The 23084-nt window shown below is 46.7% G+C and overlaps 1 protein-coding gene across 1 annotated transcript in view; it reads left to right on the top strand.

Moving 5' to 3' along the window:
* The first annotated feature begins 18044 nt into the window (after window positions 1-18044).
* CACNG7 (calcium voltage-gated channel auxiliary subunit gamma 7) overlaps window positions 18045-23084 on the top strand; it is a 185734-nt gene continuing 180694 nt past the window's right edge. Inside the window, exon 1 of the mRNA XM_085616483.1 lies at window positions 18045-18175. The gene's annotated coding sequence lies outside the window, so the exon portion shown is untranslated. The remainder of the gene's footprint in view (window positions 18176-23084) is intronic.

Below are 23084 nucleotides of genomic sequence, written 5' to 3' on the forward strand. Positions count from 1 at the left end.
AGTATGCCACTGCCTTAATAGTATCCTTGCAATACAAAAGAAAGCTAACATAGCAGTGGTTGGTATCTTGCAATGATATTTACTTTGCTATAGTTATTTAAATGTTTTCACATGGTTGACGAGTTTAGAAGCAATGTTTTGGCTATGTTATAACAATAAACAATTATACTCTAAGTACAATACTATTCTACAATGGCTGTCCACTTCAGAAGCAGTGGTCATGCTGGAAACAGGACATTGCTGTGGAAATGAACAGCAAGTGAGGGGCCAGTAGTATTGCCTTGGAAATAATACTAAAATAAAAAAAAGAAAAAGGAAAGTAATGAACAAGCACTATAAAAAGAGAAAATGGAAAATAAAAAGACTGGCCTACCAGCTTTGGCTCTGAGGTGCACTAATCTTCTGCAGAGTTGCATGTGTGAAGAGGCAATGCTGTCACTCATACGGCAAAGGAGCCAATAGCTGAAGTGGGCTGACGCATTGCCCAATTCGTCATGATGGAATCAGATTTGGAATGACAGTAGAACGGATAAATGGCAGAAGAGGGCTGACCTAAAGCTCATCTATGCATTTATAGGTATGTATTTACATGTGCAGAGGTATGTTTTATTACAAGCCCTGACAGACAACTAAACTTTTCAGGTACCCCTAAGAGGACCTAACAAATATTATCACAGTTTAAATCCTTACCCCCAGGTTTTGTGAAATGGGATAGTTGAAAGCAGAGCCCTCACATACTAAAGGTAATTAGTAAAGTGGCATGTAACAAAATACCTATGTACAGGCTTTAGGAAAGTGCATAACTATCCACCGTTAAGTCCCAGTTGCCTATAACAGTTGCTTCTCATAACATAATAAAAAATAAGTAAGACCTACTGCCTTTTTTGTGACTTTGCATAGCAGACATAAGGAGATGATTCAACCCCACTCGGGTGAGTGTCTGAAAGGTTTCAGCGCTCTGTCCATCAGCTCATTGTGTTTGCTGTGTTCGCCCCAAAGTTGGCATGGTATGCCCAGCCGTGGGTCCCTTGCTCACTTTGCCACTGGATTGAAACTAGCCTGGTTGATGAGGGGTGTTACCCCGAAACTGGTCCCAGGATGCTTGTTTACGGTCCAGGGAAGACCTGTCTTGGCAGTTCGGCCTGGTCTGCTCCCAGGAGGCACAGGGTCAAGACTGATTTGCATATAGCTGGGTCTGAACTGGGGTGGCAAAGTGAGCTAAAAATGATGATGGATTCAACCCAGATCTGTGACTGGGGGTGAGAGTCTGAAAAGTTTCAGTGCTCCGTCCATCATCTCCTTGTGTTTGCTTTGTTCGCCCTAATTTGGCAGGGTGTGGCCAGACGCGGGTCCCTTGCTCACTTTGCCACTGGATTCAAGCTAGCCTGGCTGATGAGGGATTTTACCCCGAAACTGGTCCCAGGATGCTGGTTTCCAGTCAAGGGAAGACCTGGCTTGGCAGTTTGGACTGGACTATTCCCATGAGGAATAGGGTCAAGACTGATTTGCATATGGTTGGGTCTTAACTGGGGTGGTAAGGTGAGATGAAAAATTATAAATGCAAATGTAAAATGCCAGCATTTGTAAAGTGCACAGCTACCTTCAGAGAAGTGTCCTGGCGCTGGGGGCAGTCAGGAAGATTAAGCAAGCTATTGCCCAGAGTCACATGGTGCTGGGCTAACCTGCCGCTGGAGCCGGGGATCGAACCGTGAACCCCGTGGTCCAGAGTCAGGCACCCTGGCTGCTGCACATTCAACCCAGATCTGTGACTGGGAGTGAGTGTCAGAAAAGTTTCAGTGGTCCTTCCATCATGTCCTTGTGTTTGCATAGCAGAGCTGACTTTTGGCATCTGACATAACATTTCCCAATAAACCAATCAAGTCTTTAACATTTATCATTAGTTTGTCACCATAAGCTGCTCAAGCCGAGTGTATTGTGCATACTCTGGCAACCACCAAGCATACACTACTAAAATCATAAATATGAACAATATAGCAGTGGGCAAACCAATATGAAATGTTTCTCAAAAGGGCAGGCATAAAAGGGATTATCGCATTGCAAATTTTCAGCCTGGTGAATCTTTTATTTGAGATTTCATGGAGCAAAATACCTATTTACAGCCTTTAATACAGTGTAATAACCATCCATCCTTCAAGGACTACTGTCTTTAACAAATGGTTTTTACAATCAGTATCACAGGCCTACTGTATATGTATTAACATTTCATATTAAACAGATGAGACCCATGGCATCGGACATAACTTTTCCCATTGAACAAATGAGGCGTTCAGCCTTTATCAATTGTTTGTACCCATTACCAAATCAGGCCTCTTGTATTAAGCAACCCTCACAAGACCCTCATAAGAGAGTCTAATAAGGTTTATCACAGTGTAATTGTCTACCCTCAGAGTGTGTGGGTAAAAAACACAACAAAATGAATGAATACGCATTTGTAGAGCACATGGCTACCCATAGGCATCCCCGCACTTACTCATGACAACTCACTCAGCAGGCACAGCTCAGGAAAAAAGGAAGGTCTTCAGTTGTTTCCTAAAACTAAAGTTATTAGATTCCAAGTGAATATGCTTAGGCAGACGATTCCATAACATGGCTACGTTGTATGAGAACCGACAACCTCCTGAACGAGCTCGCTTGACCATAGGCACTCTGAGCAAATGTTTATGCTTGGATCGCAGCATCCTGTTAGGGACATAGAGTTGGACCAGCGACTGAATCAGAGGAGACCCTTTCCCAGCGATGGCCTTGTGAGCAATACACAAGGCCTTAAAACCTATCCTGGCTGAACCGGGAGCCAGTGCAGGGCGGCAAGTGCTGGTTTAGCTGAACTATGTTTGGGAATGTTCATAAGTAGGCAGGCAGCACAGTTCTGGACAATTTGTAACCTATTGGTAGTGCCCAGAGGAGCACCAAGGTACACTGCATTTGCATAGTCCAATCACGAGAGTATCAGCGCCTGGACTAACACCCGTCTAGCATCAAAAAGAAGAAGGGGGAGAATCTTCCTTATTATCCTAATCTGTCCATAGCAGCTAGCTGCCACCTTACATGCCTGTTCTTTTAAATCAAGCTTGCAGTCGAGCCAAATTCCTAAGCCCTTAATCTTTGTTTTTGGTACAGGTGGCGTACCCAGACAGCTGGGCCATGAAGCATCAATACTGGTGGGAACATTATGCCCAAGAAGCATAAGTTCCGTTTTTGCTCCATTTAGCTTCAGAAATGACTTGTCCATCCAATCCGAAATCTTTCCCAAACAAGAGACACGATTCTGTTTTGCCCTTCTGGCTCAGAGACACCACTAATTGTGTGTCATCCGCATAGGTGACAATCTGGATCCCCCAAGGATACATCAATTCAGCTAAAGAGCTCAAGTAAATATTGAACATGGTGGGGCTAAGAGATGATCCCTGGGGAACTCCACACTGCAAAGGAATATGCTCTGATGCCACTTCACCCTCAAAGACACAAAAATACCGATTCTCCAGGAAAGACTCAAGCCAGACAGGCACCGATCCCACTACATCCACCTCCCTAAGTCTCTGAATCATAAGTTGGTTATTGACGGTGCCGAAGGCTGCGCTAAGATCCAATAATATTAGAGCTACGCAGCCTCTGTCATCCAAGATCTTCCTAGTCTCTTCAATCACAACAATGAGGGCGGTCTCAGTACTCTGTTGGCATCTAAAGCCTGTCTGGGAGGGATGCAGGCACTTATTGTTTTCAAGAAATGAAGACAAAGCCGAGTTGACATGTTTTTCAGCAAGTTTGCTGATTCCAGGCCGCAAGGAAATGGGCCAATAATTCGCCCAATCCTCTGGGTCAAGATTAGTCTTTTTAGGTCTCGTGACCTGCGTTGCACTGCGCAGCAGTGCTTGCGCAGGTCGCGAGACCTTTAGTAGGTGAAAAACGGGGAAATCAAGCTGACCTAGGAATCGCACACGCTCGTGCGTGTGCGTTTCCTTTTCAGCTCCCCCATTGGCCTTTGTGCGCGTCTTATTCGAAAAGACTACACGCAATTGGCCCGAGGTGTGCGCATAGCTCCTCCCATGGCCTATTGGTGTCTGTTACGTGCACCAAGCGCGTAATAGACACCAATAGGCTGTTGGAGGAGCTATGATCATGCCCAGACACAGGCGTGACGCGCGCGCCTCTTGTTTTTCTTTACTCTTGGTATAAGCACGGCACCCGCGCTTTACTTTTGATGTTATAAGTAAAGCGCGGGTGCCGCGATTATACCAAAGGTAAAGAAATAGAAAAAAACATCTATTTCTATACTTTTGGTATAATCGTGGCACCCTCGCTTTACTTATAACATTAAAAGTAAAGCGCAGGTGCCGCGATTATACCAAAGTTAAAGCATTTGCAGTGCAATAAGTCTTGCATTACAGAAAGTTTGAGCTATTGGCTTTGCAAATAATTATGCAACACCAATAACTCAAACTTTTAGTAATGCGAGACCTATTGCATTGCAAATGCTTGTTTAATAATGCCTTGACCCTGGCCTGTTTCCAGAGAGGAGGCACCACTCCACTACACAGGGAGGAATTTATCACATCCGTATGACTGGAGAGACTATGTCCAGGATAAGATTTAGAATGGACTGAGGGGCTGGATCAGTAGTAGAGCCTGATTTCAACTGTCTAAGAAGTTCCTGCGTGGAGGATAAGGAGAGAAGAGGAAACTCTTCCAACAAAGTTTGCTTTTCCACAATAACACTATCCTCCAGAAAATTGAGATTTGAGAATGTATTATAAATCATTTGGACTTTGGAGGAAAAGTATTCTGCAATTTCATCACACCTTTGCTGGGCATTATCAGGGGCAGGAATAGGACTGGGGGAGTAAGAAGGGGCTTTGTAATTGTAAAGATTTCACAGGGAGAATTGGCAGCCAGAACGATCTTATCCCAATAAAAGCTCGATTGAGCAGCCTTTATTTCATTTTTGTACATTTTAATTGCCTCTCTGTATTTAACTTTTTTACTCACAGAGTAATCCCTTCTCCAATTTCTTTCCAATTTTTTACACGATTGTTTCAGTTGCCTCAAAGTCTGAGAATACCAGGGCTTTTTATTAATTCCCACACGATGAAGGGATTCTTTCCTAGGAAGCACTGAATCAAGGGAGCATTCAAGCCAGCTATTATAGTTGTTATTAGCAATAATGGAATTGACCTGAGGTAAGGGAGCTGAATTATTTAACTCAGTAGTCCACTTTTCTATGGGTAGTTTAGACCAAATACGACTGCATTTCCTAATTTTTATAAGTGGCAACAGAGGATCAGACAGTGTCAGTGTCATTGAAAGTAAAAAATGATCGGACCAAGGAATCGGAGTAAGGTCCGTTACCCTAAGATTTAGCAAATTCAAAAAAACAGGGTCAAGCAGGTGCCCACGATCGTGGGTAGGGCCGGTCAATTTTGTTTCAGTAGAAAGGTGTCCAGGCCGTCGATGAACTCCAGAATGGCATTAGAGGACAGTTCATCGAGATGTAGATTAAAATCACCCATGATAGAAAAATTAGAAAGGGGGCTTGCCAGATTAGCGACGATATCTGGAAGCTCATTACAAAAGTTGGATGATACCCCAGAGGGCGATAAATTACGATTCCGGCGAAAGTGTTGGTGGGGAAAAACTGATTGAGAAAGTTAAGCTTTCACAATGGGGTAAAGGGTTAATAGTGGACCTACAACTGAAATTGTTTTTGTAAATGATAGCAATGCCCTTGCCTTGGCCGCCTTCTCGGTCGTGCCTCAAAATAACATAATTAGGGAGTAAAGCTCAAACGATATCAAAGTTAGACTCCTTGTTGAGCCACGTTTCAGTAAGAAATAAAATGTCCGGGCAGTTCTCCTCAATAAGTAAGTGTATCTCAATCGCATGTTTGGGTAAAGAGCAACAATTCACGAGCAACATTTTAATATCATTATCCATCTTTCCCAGTGGTGAGAGCGTAGAGGAGAATTTAAAATTACAATAAGAACAAGGAGGGGTCATCCTATCTGCAGACATATGATAGAGACACTCTCTCATAAACGTACCTCTAAATTTAAAGAGCTGATCCCTCGAGTACGTATAACTGGCTGGGGGGAGTTTAGCAGGGGGTCTGGCCCCTGGGCCGGTTCTGGCGCGGACGGGCACAGACGGGCTTGCCTTTGGTGCGCCGGCGGCGTGTCCGCTGCGCGTGTCCGCTGTGCGGAAGCATCATCGGCGATATTTGAGCCGATTGGTCACGTCCACATCTACGTCAGCAACTAGATCGCTGACCTTAAGGGAAGTGCGCTGGAGAATATCCCTCGAGCATTGAATACAGCTCGAGCCCCCTCCCACCAAATGTGAGCACACACACACAGTCACACAGTAGCAGCAAAGATTAAAATAACTTTAGTTTAAAAAAAAATGAACAGTAATGCGAAGCAGCCCCTCACTCGGAGAAATGCTCTGGCTAAAGGCGAGGTGCCAAACGAGGAAGCGTCATCGGCGATATTTGAGCTGATTGGTTGCGTTCACGTCTACGTCAGCAACTAGACCGCTGACCTTAAGGGAAGTGCGCTGGAGAATCCACCGCAATCATTGAACACCGCTCGAACCCCCTCCCACCAAATGTGAGCACACACACACCGTAGCAGCAAAGATTAAAATAACTTTAGTTAAAAAAATGAGCAGTGATGAGAAGCAGCCCCTCACTCCGAGAAATGCTCTGTCTAAAGGCGAGGTGCCAAACGAGGAAGCGTCATCAGCGATATTTGAGCCGATTCGTCGCGTCCACATCTACGTCAGCAACTAGACTGCTGACCTTAAGGGAGGTGCGCTGGAGAATCCCCCTCGAGCATTGAACACAGCTCGAGCCCTCTCCCACCAATTGTGAGCATACAATAGCAGCAAAGATTAAAATAACTTTAGTTAAAAAAAATTAGCAGTAATGCGAAGCAGCCCCTCACTCGGAGAAATGCTCTGGCTAAAGGCTACAGTAATCCATGAGATTCCATGAAGCAAAGTATTGGTATATAGCTTTAAAAACAGATTAATAACCATCCACCAATAAAGGCCTGTTGGATTTAACAAATACTTTTCACAATAAATAAACAGAGCCGACCTATGGCACCGGACATAACTTTTCCCAGTATACCAATCAGGCATATAGTCTTTATCATCGGTTGGTCACCATAGCCAACTCAGGACTACTGTATTGAGCATATGCGTTCCCAGGAAGCAACCATCAGGCTCACTGTCACAAAATATAAATATATACGAAATTGCAGTCAGCTAAAAATATAATCCTCCAAAGAGGTTCTAATAAAGACTATCACATTGAAAAAGCACCCACCAGGGTTTGTAAGGGAGTGTAAACACAACCAAAACTCATGCTGACTGCAGTAATCTGTGACATTCCATGTAGCAAATTACCTATCTACAGGCTTTAACTCATTGTGACAATGATCAACCCTTATACCTATTGGTTTTCACAATAAACGAACCAGGAGTAATGCCTTTTAACTTCAAATAATAAAGTGTTCTGGTCTACAGTCTTGATGGCTAAATTGTCGCCATAAGCAACTCCGCCTGCTGTAATGAGCATAAACTTTGCCGCAATACAGGCACTCTTTTTTCAGTGTAAGCACACAACGTCTGCCCAATAAAATGCTGTACCCAAGATAATCAACATATAGGTGAAGCCAAAGCCCCTCTCTCAGGGGTGCCTCTGATGGCTCTTTTTCTGGTGAGCACATAAGGTCTGGTGCCAGCTGTGCTGTGAAGTCAGACCTTAAAAAGAAACAGAAACGGGGGTAAAACTAAGACACCCCGGAAACTCAGACTCGCCTCCTGTCGCCCACAGAAGCTGAGACCACGTCAGCTAAATTATTATATAAACTAAACCGTTACATCTCATTGAGCATGACAAATGTTCTGAACTGTTGCCATTTCTTAGAAAAATAGATAACAAAAGAGTACTGTGAAAATGAAGTTGTATGAGAGGAAGAAAATAAATAAATAATCAAAGTTTTGTAGTCTCTGTAAAATACTGCATTGATACGGTTTTGTTTTCTTAACATAGAAGTACAAAATGGACTATAAAAAAATTAATAATTTTGAAAATAAGTATTGTGGAAATAGACACAGATATTACTATACTTTGAAGGTTCACACACTGTACTTTTCCTTAATTGTGGTGTTGGCCGTGTAAGGAATGTTTGGGGAGACACTGGTTCTGGAACTCAGGCCTCTTCCCGGAAACAATAGGAAAAGCCGCCGACAAAGCTTCACCTCATAAGACGAATCACTAGGCCCTCAGAGAACTGCAGCAGTTGCTGAAGCCCATGGGCAGAGCAGTGGCCACCATTGGTTGGGAAGGAGATCATTTCCCTAGGGTCAGGGTAAAAAGAGATTCATGAAGTTAGTACTGGGCCCATGGATTCATACCAACAAAACTGCCATGGTGGCTTCTCTCCACTAGAAAGGGAGGGGCATCCCTGAAAAAGAGAGTGATACCAACAATAGCCTCCTACAGGATGGTTCAAATCCCAGAGAGTTTCAGCCTTGGCTCCTCCATCGAACCCCGCCGAAACTAATCACAAGGGTCCAAAGGAAGGAGGGTCGCCTACTTACAGATCCTGTGTGAAGCCAAATCCAAGACCGTCTCCCTCACTTGTTTCAGTCTCCTTTCTACTAAAGCACCTTGAACCCATTAACTCTATGGCCAATTGAGTACCTGGTTGGACGCTCCTGGATCATGCCGACCTCTACGCCGCGGTCAGCCTACTACTGATAAGCAAATCCATCCTTGAGGTTTGCTTTCAGAGTAGTAAACCCATTCTTAAATAAACCAGGAACATTATCAAGTTTTCATTATCAGTCGGACAAAGATCTTAGAAAAATAGTGCCTGATCAATTTCGATACCACTTTAAGATTTTAACTATTAGTGTCATTTACACCCAGACATGGAAATGTGACTGCCCTCTTTGGGTTCTGGAAAGGCCTCTTAAAATAGCTGTCATGGTGCATGGGACACTACTTGTCCTTCTCGATATCTTACTGAGAGATTGTATCTAGAGACTTATGCCATTCACCTAGTGGTTCAAGGGCTTCCTGTCCAAATGTCAAGCAAGTGCCCTTTTATTCCAACTTCACAGATGTCTCATGAGGGCTCTATCATAAGGGGTCCCACAAGACCCTCTAATCTCCGCTGTCCTGTTTAACAACTTTCTTTTCTAACATTGTCATCAACTGGAACGATTTAACGTAAGCATTCATTTGTGATGGTGGTGCTCAGATCTTTGTTAGGATTGCTGAGGACCCATTGTTTTCCATTCTTTGTAAAAGTGCATTTTATTTATTTGCACCAGCAAGCAGGACAATTTTCTCACATTTAGTAGCAGGGAGATAGGGATCACCGTGACAGGTAGTTTCTTTCCGGGGCTCTTCGATGTTACAACTCCATTCCTCATCGAATGTATAAGATTTTGGCACAATTCCTCTTTCCATTGATCTCTAGTCATGAACATTGCTATCAACTCCTGCATTGAGCAATCAGGGCCAAGCTGAAAAACTGAACTTAGACATGGCAAAAGTGTTGAACCAACGATATGATGGAGGATTTCACGGATGGGTAATGGCACCTCTTCCAGCCCTGAAAGCAGGTTACTAGCGTGCAGTCCACCATGAAAATACCAGAGTGGCAAAATGGCCTGTCCATCTCTGAGTGTGCTCAGAACATAATTTGAGCTAGTAGCTACAGCTGAGCCACATCAACACTCGTTCTTTTTTATACTGCGACTTATTTTTCATCACCAGATTTTGACCACGAGCAAAAGGGTGAAAAACAGTATGGGCAAAAAAAGGAGGGGGAGAAATAGGGAAAAAACTTGAAAAGGGGAGACGGGGGGGACAAAAAAAGGACCTTGCAGCAGTGAGATAAATTGACGGAGTGTATGTCATTGGTGAAAGAATCGTGAGGTGGAATTAGGGCTAGAAAACCTTGGTATGCGGTTAACCCCAATGTTCTACTGTTCCGCAGGTGGGCTTCTGAATAAACTTTGAGCCCCAGCAGTTATTCTATGACAGATGAAGCACTAATTATAATGTGATTTATGGGGGGCTGTTTGGACAGCAAAGTCCTCTGCAAGGTAAAAGATGTGTACCCCTGGCCTGAGTGCACAACTGTTCTGTTGTCTGGATCACTAATACTGATTTTTATGTCCTAGGCGAACATGGATCATGCGTGTGCACCATGACATAAGCCTGTCTCATGGATCGTGGTCTACCCTCATAGTCATGGAAGGCTAGCGCCTTCACCAGTAATTAAGCAGCAGAAGCATGGTGGTGGTAGCATATCATATCATGTAGTGATCAATTGTAGTAAATGGAATCTCTATACCCTCTGTCACTGGAGTGAGGCCTACAGGTTCACTCACCCATTAAACGTTCTGCTGCTATGTGCTTAACTCACCAGTGGCCTACATCAGGAGGCTGCACAGAGCAGGAGTAGTGACTCTGTACTGGATGCATCTGTGCCTGGCAGGGTTACATTACAGGGATAGAGCAGTAAAGTGTAGTATAAGTGTGGTAGTGCACTTACGGAGTGTGTTTATGCCTGAAGGGAATATATTACATGAGAGATATAGTGAAGTGCAGTGCATGTGCAATAGTAGCATGTACTGTGTGTGTGTGTGTGTGTGTTTCTGTGAAGTACAATACATGAAGGGTGGAAGTGTTGTGCAGCACACACACAGTGAGTCTGTGTGTGCTGGCAGAATGTGTTCATAAATTGCACACCCTGGTACAATACAGAAAGCTACAGTACTGAGCAGTGCGTGCAGAAAGAATGTGTGTGCTGTATGCATGTGGGTCTGTAGTGGAACAATGCATAGAGGTAAGAGTACTTGAGAGTAAGTGTGTGGTGAAAGTGCACTGAGTGCAAATGTGCCTACAAAGGTGCGTTACATGGAGGACACTGTGTTCTACTTTGGGGAGCCTAGTCCTTCCTGATGAAGACATGAGGAGGACAAACATATCCCCAGATAGATTTGTGTATTGCTGCATTCCTGTGAGCTGGATGGGAAATGCACTGGAGGAAGGGACTTTCCCTTTGCACTTCAAAACGTTGCTCTTCGATTCAGTGATAGCTCACAAGTAAGGGGACTGGACACGTCTCAGGAAAGAGATGGAGCTGATAAGGTACCTATGAAGGGCTCTGAGCAGAACACTTAGAGATTAAGAAAACCCATTATAGGTTGGACCCTCTGTTCCGCTATCCTGAGATGGACAGACACACAAAAATATTATGTAAGACCTGTCGAGTTTGCCAGGTGAGTCGTAAGATAGGAGGGAAGACAAAGGCACCAATAATGGCTCTACCAATTGACGGTGTTCCGTTTGAGCAAGTGGGAATTGACATAGTTGGTCCATCTGACACCCTCACCCCCTCAGCTGGGCAACAAGTACATCTTGGTTTTGGAAAATCATGCCACCAGGTGCCCTGAAACAATACCTTTGAGGAGCATTACTGCAAAGGTGGTAGCATGAGGCCTTTTAGGAATCTTTTCTAGGTTTGGATTTCCAAGCACAGTAATTTCCAGAAAGGGAAACAACTTAATCTCTTTCTATATAAGAGAGATGTGGGAGCATGGTGGTGTGACATACCACTTCTCCAAGGCAAACCACCTACAAGCGAGTGGTTTGGTGGAGCAGTTTAACAAACCTCTGAAGAGCATGATGGGAAATCTTACAGAAAATGTCAGGAGAAAGTGGGATCTTCTCCTGCCATGTCTTTTGCTTGCATACCAAGAGATTCCACAGAAGGTAGTAGGGTTCAGTCCCTTGAACTTCTGTATAGACATGCGGTGCAGGGTCCACCTGCTTAAGTAAGAGAAGAGTGAGAAGGAACCTCAGAGTCTCCACAGAAGGATGTGGTGGACTATGAGATTGGCCTCAGGAAGCTGATGGCGCAATATATGAGTCATGCAAAGGAACACTTTAAGGCTAGACTAGCGCTGATGAAGAAATTATTTGACCAGAAAGCTATGCTGACTGGGTGTCAAGAAGGTCAGGACATGTTGGTACAGATGCCTATTGGCTCCAGTGCTCTGTAAGACAAACGGTGTCGGCCATACAAAGTAGTACAGAAAGTAAACTACTTGCTGAACACAGGTGCCACAAGGGAACCCAAGAGGGTGTTCCAAGACTTACCTCCAGAATACTACACATTGAATGTCATGCTAAGGCAGAAGAAGTTGAGGAAGACAGCGAGCCTCTTCCTGACTTACTGCAGAATGAAATGAAGGATGGCTCAGTGGAATGGGTTCAATTAGCCCCAGAGTTAACACCTGAGTGATCAGCAGAGAGAGGGTGTAGAGAGGTGTTGGGATGGTTTACCAACCTTTTCTCGCTAACTCCAGGGTTGACACCTGTCTGTGTGCATGACACAGACATGGCTGGCAGTCTACCGGTGAAGAACGGAATATACAGATAGTCTGACAGTGTTCAGGAATGATTTAAGGCAGAAGTTGCCACAATATTGGACCTGGGAGCCATTGAGACATCTCATAGTCCTTGGTCAAGTCCTGTGGTTCTAGTACCAAAGCAAAGGTCTACTGACTTGCTGTTTCGTGTGGAATGCCAAGCCCTCAATGAGGTAACCAAAACCGATGCACATCCATTCAGTAGAGCTGATGAGCTTGTGGATTGGTTAAGTGCTGCAAAGAACTTGAACACCTTGATATGAATATTGGATACTGGCAGATTGCTTTGGCACCATATGCTAAGGAGAAGACTGCATTTTCTCTTCCAAAGGGGCTGTATCAGTTTATGGTGCTACCAGTGCTTAATTCGTGTTTAAAAAAAAGGAAAAAGAAATGCCTAAGGTATTTCACAAGAGGTCACCGCAGCTTGCACTGTCCACTTCCCACGTCAGTGCTGCCAACTGTCACTGCCAGTGCTACCCTCTACCCATTTAAATCCAACAAATATGACAATATGGACCATGCCATGTCACCCTTAGCTGTAAGAATGCCTTAATAAGCTGATATTATTACGTTTATGTCTATTGAATTGGTAAACACTTTGCTGGTGTGTTCTGCTGAAAAATAGACAGATAGCACCACCATGTTTGGTGCTGAGCACCGGCAAACAACAGCACAAATTAAGCACTGGGTGATGCCTTTTGGGTTGAAAAATGTTCCTGGCACTTTTCAATGTCTGGTGACCCATGTTCTCACATGATTGGAGGAGTTCCGTGTGGCATACTTGGATGATATTGTGGTGTTCAGCAATTCATGGAAGGGCTACCTGGGGCACCATGAACTGGTGTTGGTAAGGTTACAGGAGGTGAAACTGACCATTCATGCACCTAAGTGTCAGGTGGGGGAATCCTCCGTAGTGTACCTTGGGCGTGAGGTGGTGAACAGGAAGATTCACCCACTGGATGCCAAAATTCAGTCGGTGATGGAGTGGTATGGTACTTACTGCCAAAACTGAAGTGTTGGCCTTTTTAGGACTCACTGAGTATAACAGGGACTTTGGGGTGAACTATGGAAGTATAGTTGCCCCATTGACTGCTTTGACCACTAGGAAACAGTCCATGATGATAAAATGGACTGGAGAGTGTCAAAAAGCATTCCCAGATGGATTCACTACTGAAAGTGCTGTGGCACGAGACACTTTTGACTAGTTAGTAAGCATGAAATGGGAACTCTTGAGTACGGCTTATTGATGAGCATTCCATGGCTGTGGCCTGCAGTGAACAGGGAATAACTCTGACCACTTTACAAGCAAGAGGTTGGGACAGGGATTTGCCTGGCAACTACTAGAGCCCCGACCTCAAGGCGATTGCCTTATTGCTCGTGAATGTCGTTATTCGTTTGAATGTGCAGAGTTAGAAATAAAATACTTCCTTTTCTTATAAAAGTATGTATTGGAAAGGACATTGATTTATTGTCCATAATGTGTGCGCTATGAGTTATGAGTCGTGTTTATTCACCTGTATCTACACTTCACCCCCTCTAACCCCTTGCCCCCCAGGGAGCCTTTGACTGCTCATCTACTGCTACCACCGAGAGTCAAGTGCAGAAGGGGTTCTCGGCCCAGTGGCTCGGGATGTAGAGTAGGTCAGGACAGCATGAGTAGACGGCCTCAACCGCTACGGGTAGGACCAGTATCCCCTGCATGCCCCGTGGCCCTCTGAAAGGGGTTCTGACAGGGGCTTTCTCACTATCTAACTGGCAGGCTTCAGTTGGCAGTGAAAGCTGACATTCACTTACGGAAATGATCCCAAAAATGATTACTTTTTTGGGGCACGCTGAAAATGGCATGTCTCACCTTTGTGTGAAGACAGACCCTGAAACCTCATCTCCCTCCTCGCTCCCAGGTCCCGCCTCCTGCCACTTCAGTGCCGCTCGCGGGTGTCATACAGAAGCGGCCAGCAGCAGTAGTAGAGACAATGCTGCCTGCAGTTAGTGTGCTGCTGAATAATTTGCATAACCCATGGGAGCATTTCTTAAAACGTTAAACCGCAGGCAAATGTTCAACCACAAACAACTTGGCTTTCAAAAGCAGCACAACGGGATGCGACGGTCAGCGTCACGGCTGCTGAGCCGACTGGCTGCATGGATATTATCACCTATAGCAAGTACATGCTGGACCACGCAGGCCGTGGTAGAAAGGGGGAACGGCAACTACAAGCCCCAAAATGTAAAGTGCTGCTGGATGGAAGCCAAGACAGGCTGCGGGTGTCACGCATGACACAGGGCTATTGATAATCTTTTCATTCAGCACTGTGTGTTAGAATGCCCTCGTCTTTTTTTTTTTTTAATCTGGTCATTGATAGCTTAGTTGACAGATAAATGTACGAAAATATGCGCGCCGCTACTGCACAGCGGAAACTACCATTCAGCGAATAAGGGTACCGAGGGGGGACACAATTGCGTCTCCCGCTCCTGCACCGAGTAAACGTGCTCGGGACTGGAGGTAGGCGCAGAGGCTACCGATCCTCGGCCGCCCAAGCAGCGAGCGCCGCCTCCGTGTCCTGCCACTGCGCTTATTGTACCTGAGGCGGCGGGGAGTCAGAGCATATCTGCAGAGAGGAGGCGGAGGAGGAGGGGCGGAGGGGGAGGGGAGCTCCGCGGGGCCGTCTCTTTAAGAGAGCTTCCTCTGACATCACGCTGGTGCTGATGGGAGGAGGCAGGAGAATTGTAAATTCTTGGCCAGTCAGAGGAGGGATAGCGGCTCCTGAAAAGCTTCGCGAAGGGGAGACAATGAGGGTGGCTGCTGGGGAGGCCGCGTCAGTGGGGCGCGTGACCCCCCTCACCGGCTGCTTTTCTCCGACCCTTCTTGTCTCCTGTTTCGCAGTGGATGATTAAAAAAGAGAACCGTGGAGACAGAGCGGGGAGAGGGACGGCTCTCCGGCTCAGAGAGATTAGGGGGAAGACAAAATGATCCAAGCCACCCAAGCCCTGCCTCGCTCTATCTCTCCCCCCGTCTTTCCTATTCAACCCTCTCCTTTTCTCGACCCACCTCTTTCTGTGTGTTCTCTTTCTCGCCGCATCTCTAGGCCGCTCTCGCCCTGTTTCCAAGCTTTTAGCTAGCTTTCTTTCCCTTCTATATATCTCTTCCGCTCATCTGGTTCCTTTTCTTTCTTATTCCTTATCTCATTCACTCTCCCTCTGCCTTCCAGTCACATTTACTCCCCCATCCCTCTGTCTCAATGTCTTTCCCACCACTGTGGTTGACAATTTATCTCTCTCGCCTCTATGCCTCTTTTTTCTCTCTGCATAACCAGTCGCTCGTTTCCTAAACCTACCTACCTACCTACCTACCTACCTACCTACCTACCTACCTACCTACCTACCTACCTACCTACCTACCTACCTACCTATCTATCTATCTATCTATCTATCTATCTATCTATCTATCTATCTATCTATCTATCTATCTATCTATCTATCTATCTATCTGTCCTTCCTGCTCCTAGCTCTGTTTCTCGGGGTGACAAATGCAAAACAGCAGTTTCTCAGCATATACCTTTGGCTCCCTGTCTGCCTCAGTGTACTTTATCTATTTCGTGCTCTCTCTGCCTTGGCCTTTCTCTCCTCTCTCCTCTCTCTCTCCGAACCTTCGCTTCCCATGCGGCCCATTTGCTTCGTTCATTCTTTTTATCCTTCCTTTTCACATCACCTCAGCTCCCCACCCCCCTCACTCTGGAAGGTTGCCCAAAAATCAGGAAGTGGCCATGGCGATTATGCACTGAATACTGTCTTGGGAAAACAGAACTTGTCGTCTCCTCCACCTATACTGCAAGGCAATCTTTATATAGACATACATACAGGTTTCTGTGTATTCAGGTGCATTGACATATAGCTATATAATGTATATGTAAATGCGTGCATACATACTGTATTTACAAAGGCTTCCTACACACATTCAAGAAAACACTGACGCGCCTGCAGCACGCGCATAATATGTGCCGATCTATCAATATTTAGCGTCTATAAACATTCACGAGTCGGTGGATCATTAGGCACCACTGCAAATCTCTCACAAAGGAACCTTTTATATATTTTCAAATCTTTCAAAATTAAGCTTTGCACATTATTGTTGCTAACAAGCCCTCTAGGTTAAGTTTTCATCCTTCCTTGTAGGATTTCGCTCTTGTAAAGTAAAATGTAGTGGAAGTGCGAAATTAGCATACTTTGTTTTTGCATAATTTCAGGCAAAATATTCTGTGTGATTACTGACACACAAACCCTGCGTAGCATAAAACGCGACCTCGCATCCGTTTTAGACGTGACAAGGATATTTCGCGCGCAAAAATAAATACAAAATAAACACAACTGCTCCGAACAGCAGGCGCGTGCATTCTGATTGTCCACGTTGTTCCTGTGCACTCTCGCTAAATATGCGATGTGGCATATAGAGTAATTTCGAGGATGTTACATAACAAGCGTAACACAGAATTACGCAGCAAACAGGAAATGTCACTTGGGCCTCGTAAAATGATGGTGTATGCCTATACTATACACCGCCTGCTGCACTACTAAAGTCCAGTTCTGGGTGGAAAGATGGAAAATATTCTGTTTTTATGAATATCTCATTCCAGGTAAGTTATTTACTCAGAAGAGCTGACTCGTGTGAAAACTGGTTACCAACTCATGTGGACGCTGACTGGGTATTCTTAGCCATGCATTTTGTTGTTCTTATTGCACATGTTTAGTTGTTTCTTTTTTCCATCAGTTCCCCCGGTAGGCCACCTACAGTCTGCCTGATCCCCTAGCTGCCAACATGCCTCCCTACCCGTCTCCCTGCCTCTGTGTACATATTCATCTACCTGTCTGCCCACTTGCAGACCTCCCGGCCTGTCTCCCCATAGAATCCAGCAGGCATCACTATCTGCCTACGTATACACCTACCTGTGCCTACCTAGTGCCCTGCCTGCCAGCCTCCCCCTATCTATCAACCCACCTGTCTGCCTGCCCGCACTAGCTGTTTATGTCTTCACCTACCTACCGTCCCATCAGTATGTGCCTCCCTACCAGCCACCCTGCCTAACCATCTACCCACCTACCGGCCTGACTGCCTTCCTGCCCAAGTCTCATCTACCTCCCTGTCGTCATCTCTAGCTACCAGCCTGCATATCTGCCCACTTACCTTCAGAGCAGTGTACAATGCATATATGTATACTTATTGTATACAATCTAACGCCTACAGACACGTAGCTTTACGTCAGCGTGTGTGAGCACGCACACACACACAGCAGCAATATAATCATGTCCACGCGCGCGGACATGCAGGGTATGGACGCACGCATACCTGCACTTACAAATGCATATATTTATGTGTGCGTTCATTTATTTTATTCCACACTCTGGAGCTAAGACCTGAGCCTGCATCTCAGAGCTGGTGTCAGGCTTCCCAAGTGTGGGATTTACTTCTCTGCTGATGTTGGGGGACGGAAGGGAGGGTGTAGAGGAGGGGTGGGGGGAGAGGGATGCGGGAGGGAGGCAGGGAGGGCTGTGTGCGTGTGTGAGCCAGGATTCCGCTCGGCTTTCCCCTCTCTGCAAACTCACCGGATCCGTCAGCTGGAGGAAAAAGGCAGGTCGCCCCCGGTGGTCGCAGGCAGCCCCCCCTGCAGCTGTCCCCTGCTGAGGATGAGCTGCCCTCCCCAACCTGGTGAGTCCGGGGGACCTCGGCACCTTGTGTGTGCGGAATGTTTGGGGGTGCTGGTGGGGATGGAGAGGGGAGCCTGGGCGGGAAAGAGGGGGGGGGGGGGTGCCTATCTGTTTCATCCTTCAGCGAAGAAGGAGGGGGTAAGGCACGACAGAGGGAGGGGTATGACTGCAGTACATCAATCGGAGAAAAAACTCGATTCAATGCCTTGCTGGAGAGGGGCATTTTGGCTGAAAGGTACGGAGCCTGGGACATGCAGGGGGCATCCGCGATGTGGTTTCGCCGCAGTGCCTTGTGCCTGAAATGAGGATGCTGTGCGTTTTCTTTTTTTTTATTTAGGAGACCCTTGGTCGTACTGTGAAGTAATAAGTATGTGTCTTTGCTGTGGGGGGATCTTGCAGGCACTTGTCCTCTTGGGCGTCAGAGATGGCCGAAGACTGCACTTGCCGAGAGGCTGAAGATGCGTTCTGTAGCTCTGCCCGCCTCATGTCCATCTTCTGTGAGCTCGCGCACTTCTGCGAGCGCGCCCACCGCGTGGGGGCACGGGGGGCTGGGGCGCTGAACTCCAGGGTGCAGGGGTGGCTGAGGAGAGCTTGGAGGTTAAGAGGTGTACGTGGAAGAGTTCGTGGTTGACTCACGGCAGTGGCAGTTCACGGCTGCCCCCCGACCCCCCTTGTTGAATTCCCCCACTTCAGACCACTTCTGTCAGGCGGTAGACGCAGAGTACATGCACACAAGTGAACGATTGAACGAAACGCATTGATATAGCGCATGCTTAGAAGGTTCCTGGTGGTGAGGTGGCCTCCAGAGCCCCGCAGCCAGGACCACACTCCAGAAGCACTGCGTGGAGGGACTTCAGCTCCCACCATTTGGTAGGAGGTTGCCTCCTGGAGGATGCAATGGTCCCATCACCAGCCCATGCCCGAGGTGCCTATTACGAACCCAAACAATGGGGCAGTGTGTGGTCTCGGTGCACAGCTCACCATTTGTGGGTTTTCTATTACAAGAAACTCATCGGGAGAAGGAACTGTTCTGTTCCTTGCCCATCACCTCCACCACACTGCACTCTTAAAGTGAGATAGTCCTTGGCTGGGCAATGAAGCACAACCCACCTAGACTGGGGTGGTACCAGGAGCTGGCTAATGGCAAGGACAGACCCGCAGGCCATGATCCCGAGGGCAAAGTAGCCTCTTGGTTTCTTTGCCAAGCTCCCCAGTGGAGCAGTGCGTTCATGCCTAGAAGGCCAGCCTGCCTCAGGCTTCAGGCCCACTGGGGCTGGGTTAGGAAACCTTACTCTCTGGTCAACGGTCATTGTTGCTGTTGGAAAGATTCTGTTTGTGGCTGCGGACAGCATTAGTGGACACAGAGCCTGTATTTCTTTACCAAGTGTCAGTTCTCCCAAACTAAATGGGACAAGATGGAGGGCCATGTGTTGATTCAATATCTTTTCTGAATTCATGAGAATGGGGACCACAGTCGTATCTCTGAGAGGGTTAACACACAACGCGAGGAAAGCGCACCTAGATGAATTGCCAAGCAGCATCTTTACGGCATTAATAGATGTGTTGACTCTGCTGGAGCACTTTTTGATGGGTTGCAAACTTCAACCAAACAAACAGCCCCCTTGTGCATGGACTATTAGATATCATAGAGGAGCGGCTTCATGCAGCGAGTGGTCCATGAAAATCCGCAAAAGAATTAAACACCTGATATTCCAAAAGAGGTCCCTGCCTCTAGTGCCACTGTGATGTTTCTGAATGCTGGGGGTGGGTGTTGGTGGGAATGTTATGATCACAGTGGGGGTTCCTATCTACAATGTCACTTTGCTGTCCCGGAATGCTGGTAATAGGTAAAGGTGGTGATGGTGTGAGGATCAGATATCCCTGCGTCCTGTGGCTTTGTGATGTCTCCAATTGTTGGTGGTCGGTTATGTGGGATGGATTGAGCACCTGCTACCCGGGCCCTATAAAGCAAAATACAGGTGCACAAAATAAATGATTCTCACAAAAAATGCCATTAATTTAAATGCATTTTATTTACGCAGAAAGCAAAGTAACAAAACTATTTGCACCTTGTTGAATATGTGAGAGAAGATACTAGGAGATTTGTAGAGTATTACTAGTTTATCCCATGACACTATTTGACAGAAGTTAGAATTTTGTGTGTTTAGATGTCTGTCAGAAGGCCGTGGTTCAGATGACTTTTATGAAATGTTTGAAACTGTTGTTTAATCAAAGAAGCATTGGCAATACCAAAAGGTCTCAGCTCAGCTGAGCTATTGACTTACTAATGCTTTTTTGCCGATTGTGGATGGGAGCAGGACAGGGAGCATTGGGGAGAAAGGGAGTAAGGAAAGAGATCGCAGGGGACAACAAACAGAAGGAAAGAACAATGTACCACATGTAACCCCGTGGAGGTCTGGGAATTAAAAAAAAGGAATTCCCACAAGTAAGCAGCGGAAAGATACAGCACAATTAGTCGGAAAATGCTAGACCAAACTCACCAAACAGACTCAAGAATAGGGAGGGAAGCCATCAAATAAAGCGGAGAGAAGTGGGATAGACAACAAAACCCCCCAATCACGAGCAAGTGGCTGACCGCTCCAACTCTTAGTACATGTTATGTGTTGCAACCAATATTTCTGCCTTCAGGCAGCTATAAGTGTCTGTAACCGAGGCCTAGAAGGAGTAGTTTCCTGTTTGGACTCCTCCTGTTGAGTGAAAGTAAGGACTCCTGTGGAGTGTCTGGGTGTGTTTACATGGAGTAAAGGAGTTTCTGAACGAGAGACTACCCCGATCTTTTTTATTCAAGGGGAAAGTAGCATTTCCTTAGGTATGCTGCCATCTTAGAAGGCTTCCTTAGGCTCAGAAATAAACCGACCGTGGACTATCTTCTTGATGTTGTCACAGTAAGTGGCAGCACTGGCTGCTTCTGCTCAGGAACCCACTAGTGTTACTAGAATAAGTCCCACTTCAGGCACCTCTTCCAAAAGGTTTCTGCTGCCCTCAGCTCATGTTGTCTGTTGCCTCACTCCCTTGAACGAAGGTGTCAGGAAGGTGTGGGGCTTGAACACGAGCCCACTCAGCCAATGCCCTGACTCTCTTTTTTTTATTTACAAAAGTGCCCTGTCTATTTATTAGAAGTTTAATGCAGGAAGTGATAACAAAAAACCACTGCATGACAGTGGCGATAAAGGGCACAGGCTGGTGCTGGCCGTCCAGGATATGATAGCAACAGAAGTCAATATGACTGTGCCTCACCATGATTCCAGCAGGACTCCCAACTTGGCAGTGCGCTAGTGCTGCAAAGCCAGCAGTTGTGAGAATGTGCCTGCCCAGCTCTATACCAAGCCCATAATGCAAACACCGTTAAACAAAACTACCAGTCGCCTACATTATATATCATTATTAGTACATGTGCAGAACAGGCCTCCATGGAGAGCAGTAGAACAGGCCTCCACAGAGAGCAGTAGAACAGGCCTCCAAGGAGAGCAGTAGAACAGGCCTCCACAGAGAGCAGCAGAACAGGCCTCCATGGAGAGCAGTAGAACAGGCCTCCACAGAGAGCAGTAGAACAGGCCTCCACAGAGAGCAGTAGAACAGGCCTCCACGGAGAGCAGTAGAACAGGCCTCCACGGAGAGCAGTAGAACAGGCCTCACAGGCCTCCACGGAGAGCAGTAGAACAGGCCTCCACAGAGAACAGTAGAACAGGCCTCCACGGAGAGCAGTAGAATAGGCCTCACAGGCCTCCACAGAGAGCAGTAGAACAGGCCTTCACAGAGAGCAGTAGAACAAACCTCCACAGAGAGCAGTAGAACAGGCCTCCACAGAGAGCAGTAAAACAGGCCTCCACAGAGAGCAGTAGAACAAGCCTTCACAGAGAGCAGTAGAACAGGCCTTCACAGAGAGCAGTAGAACAAGCCTCCACAGAGAGCAGTAGAACAGGCCTCCAAGGAGAGCTGTAGAACAGGCCTTCACAGAGAGCATTAGAACAAGCCTTCACAGAGAGCAGTAGAACAGGCCTTCACAGAGAGCAGTAGAACAAGCCTCCACAGAGAGCAGTAGAACAGGCCTCCACAGAGAACAGTAGAACAGGCCTCCACAGAGAGCAGTAGAACAGGCCTTCAGAGGGAGCAGTAGAACAAGCCTCCACGGAGCACAGTAGAACAGGCCTCCACGGAAAGCAGTAGAACAAGCCTCCACGGAGAGCAGTAGAACAGGCCTCCACGGAGAGAGCAGAAGAACAGGCCTCCACAGAGAGCAGTAGAACAGGCCTCCACAGAGAGCAGTAGAACAAGCCTCCACTGAGAGCGGTAGAACAGGCCTCCACAGAGAGCAGTAGAACAGGCCTCCACAGAGAGCAGTAGAACAGGCCTCCACAGACAGCAGTAGAACAGACCTCCACAGAGAGCAGTAGAAGAAGCCTCCACAGAGAGCAGTAGAACAGGCCTCCACAGAGAGCAGTAGAACAGGCCTCCACGGAGAGCAGTAGAACAGGCCTCCACGGAGAGCAGTAGAAGAAGCCTCCATGGAGAGAAGTAGAACAGGCCTCCACGGAGAGCAGTAGAACAGGCCTCCACGGAGAGCAGTAGAACAGGCCTCCACGGAGAGAAGTAGAACAGGCCTCCACGGAGAGCAGTAGAACAGGCCTCCACAGAGAGCAGTAGAATAGGCCTCACAGGCCTCCACAGAGAGCAGTAGAACAGGCCTTCACAGAGAGCAGTAGAACAAACCTCCACAGAGAGCAGTAGAACAGGCCTCCACAGAGAGCAGTAAAACAGGCCTCCACAGAGAGCAGTAGAACAAGCCTTCACAGAGAGCAGTAGAACAGGCCTTCACAGAGAGCAGTAGAACAAGCCTCCACAGAGAGCAGTAGAACAGGCCTCCAAGGAGAGCTGTAGAACAGGCCTTC

Source organism: Triturus cristatus, chromosome 7 (assembly GCF_964204655.1).
Source record: "Triturus cristatus chromosome 7, aTriCri1.1, whole genome shotgun sequence".
In the NCBI taxonomy this organism is placed as follows: Eukaryota; Metazoa; Chordata; class Amphibia; order Caudata; family Salamandridae; genus Triturus; species Triturus cristatus.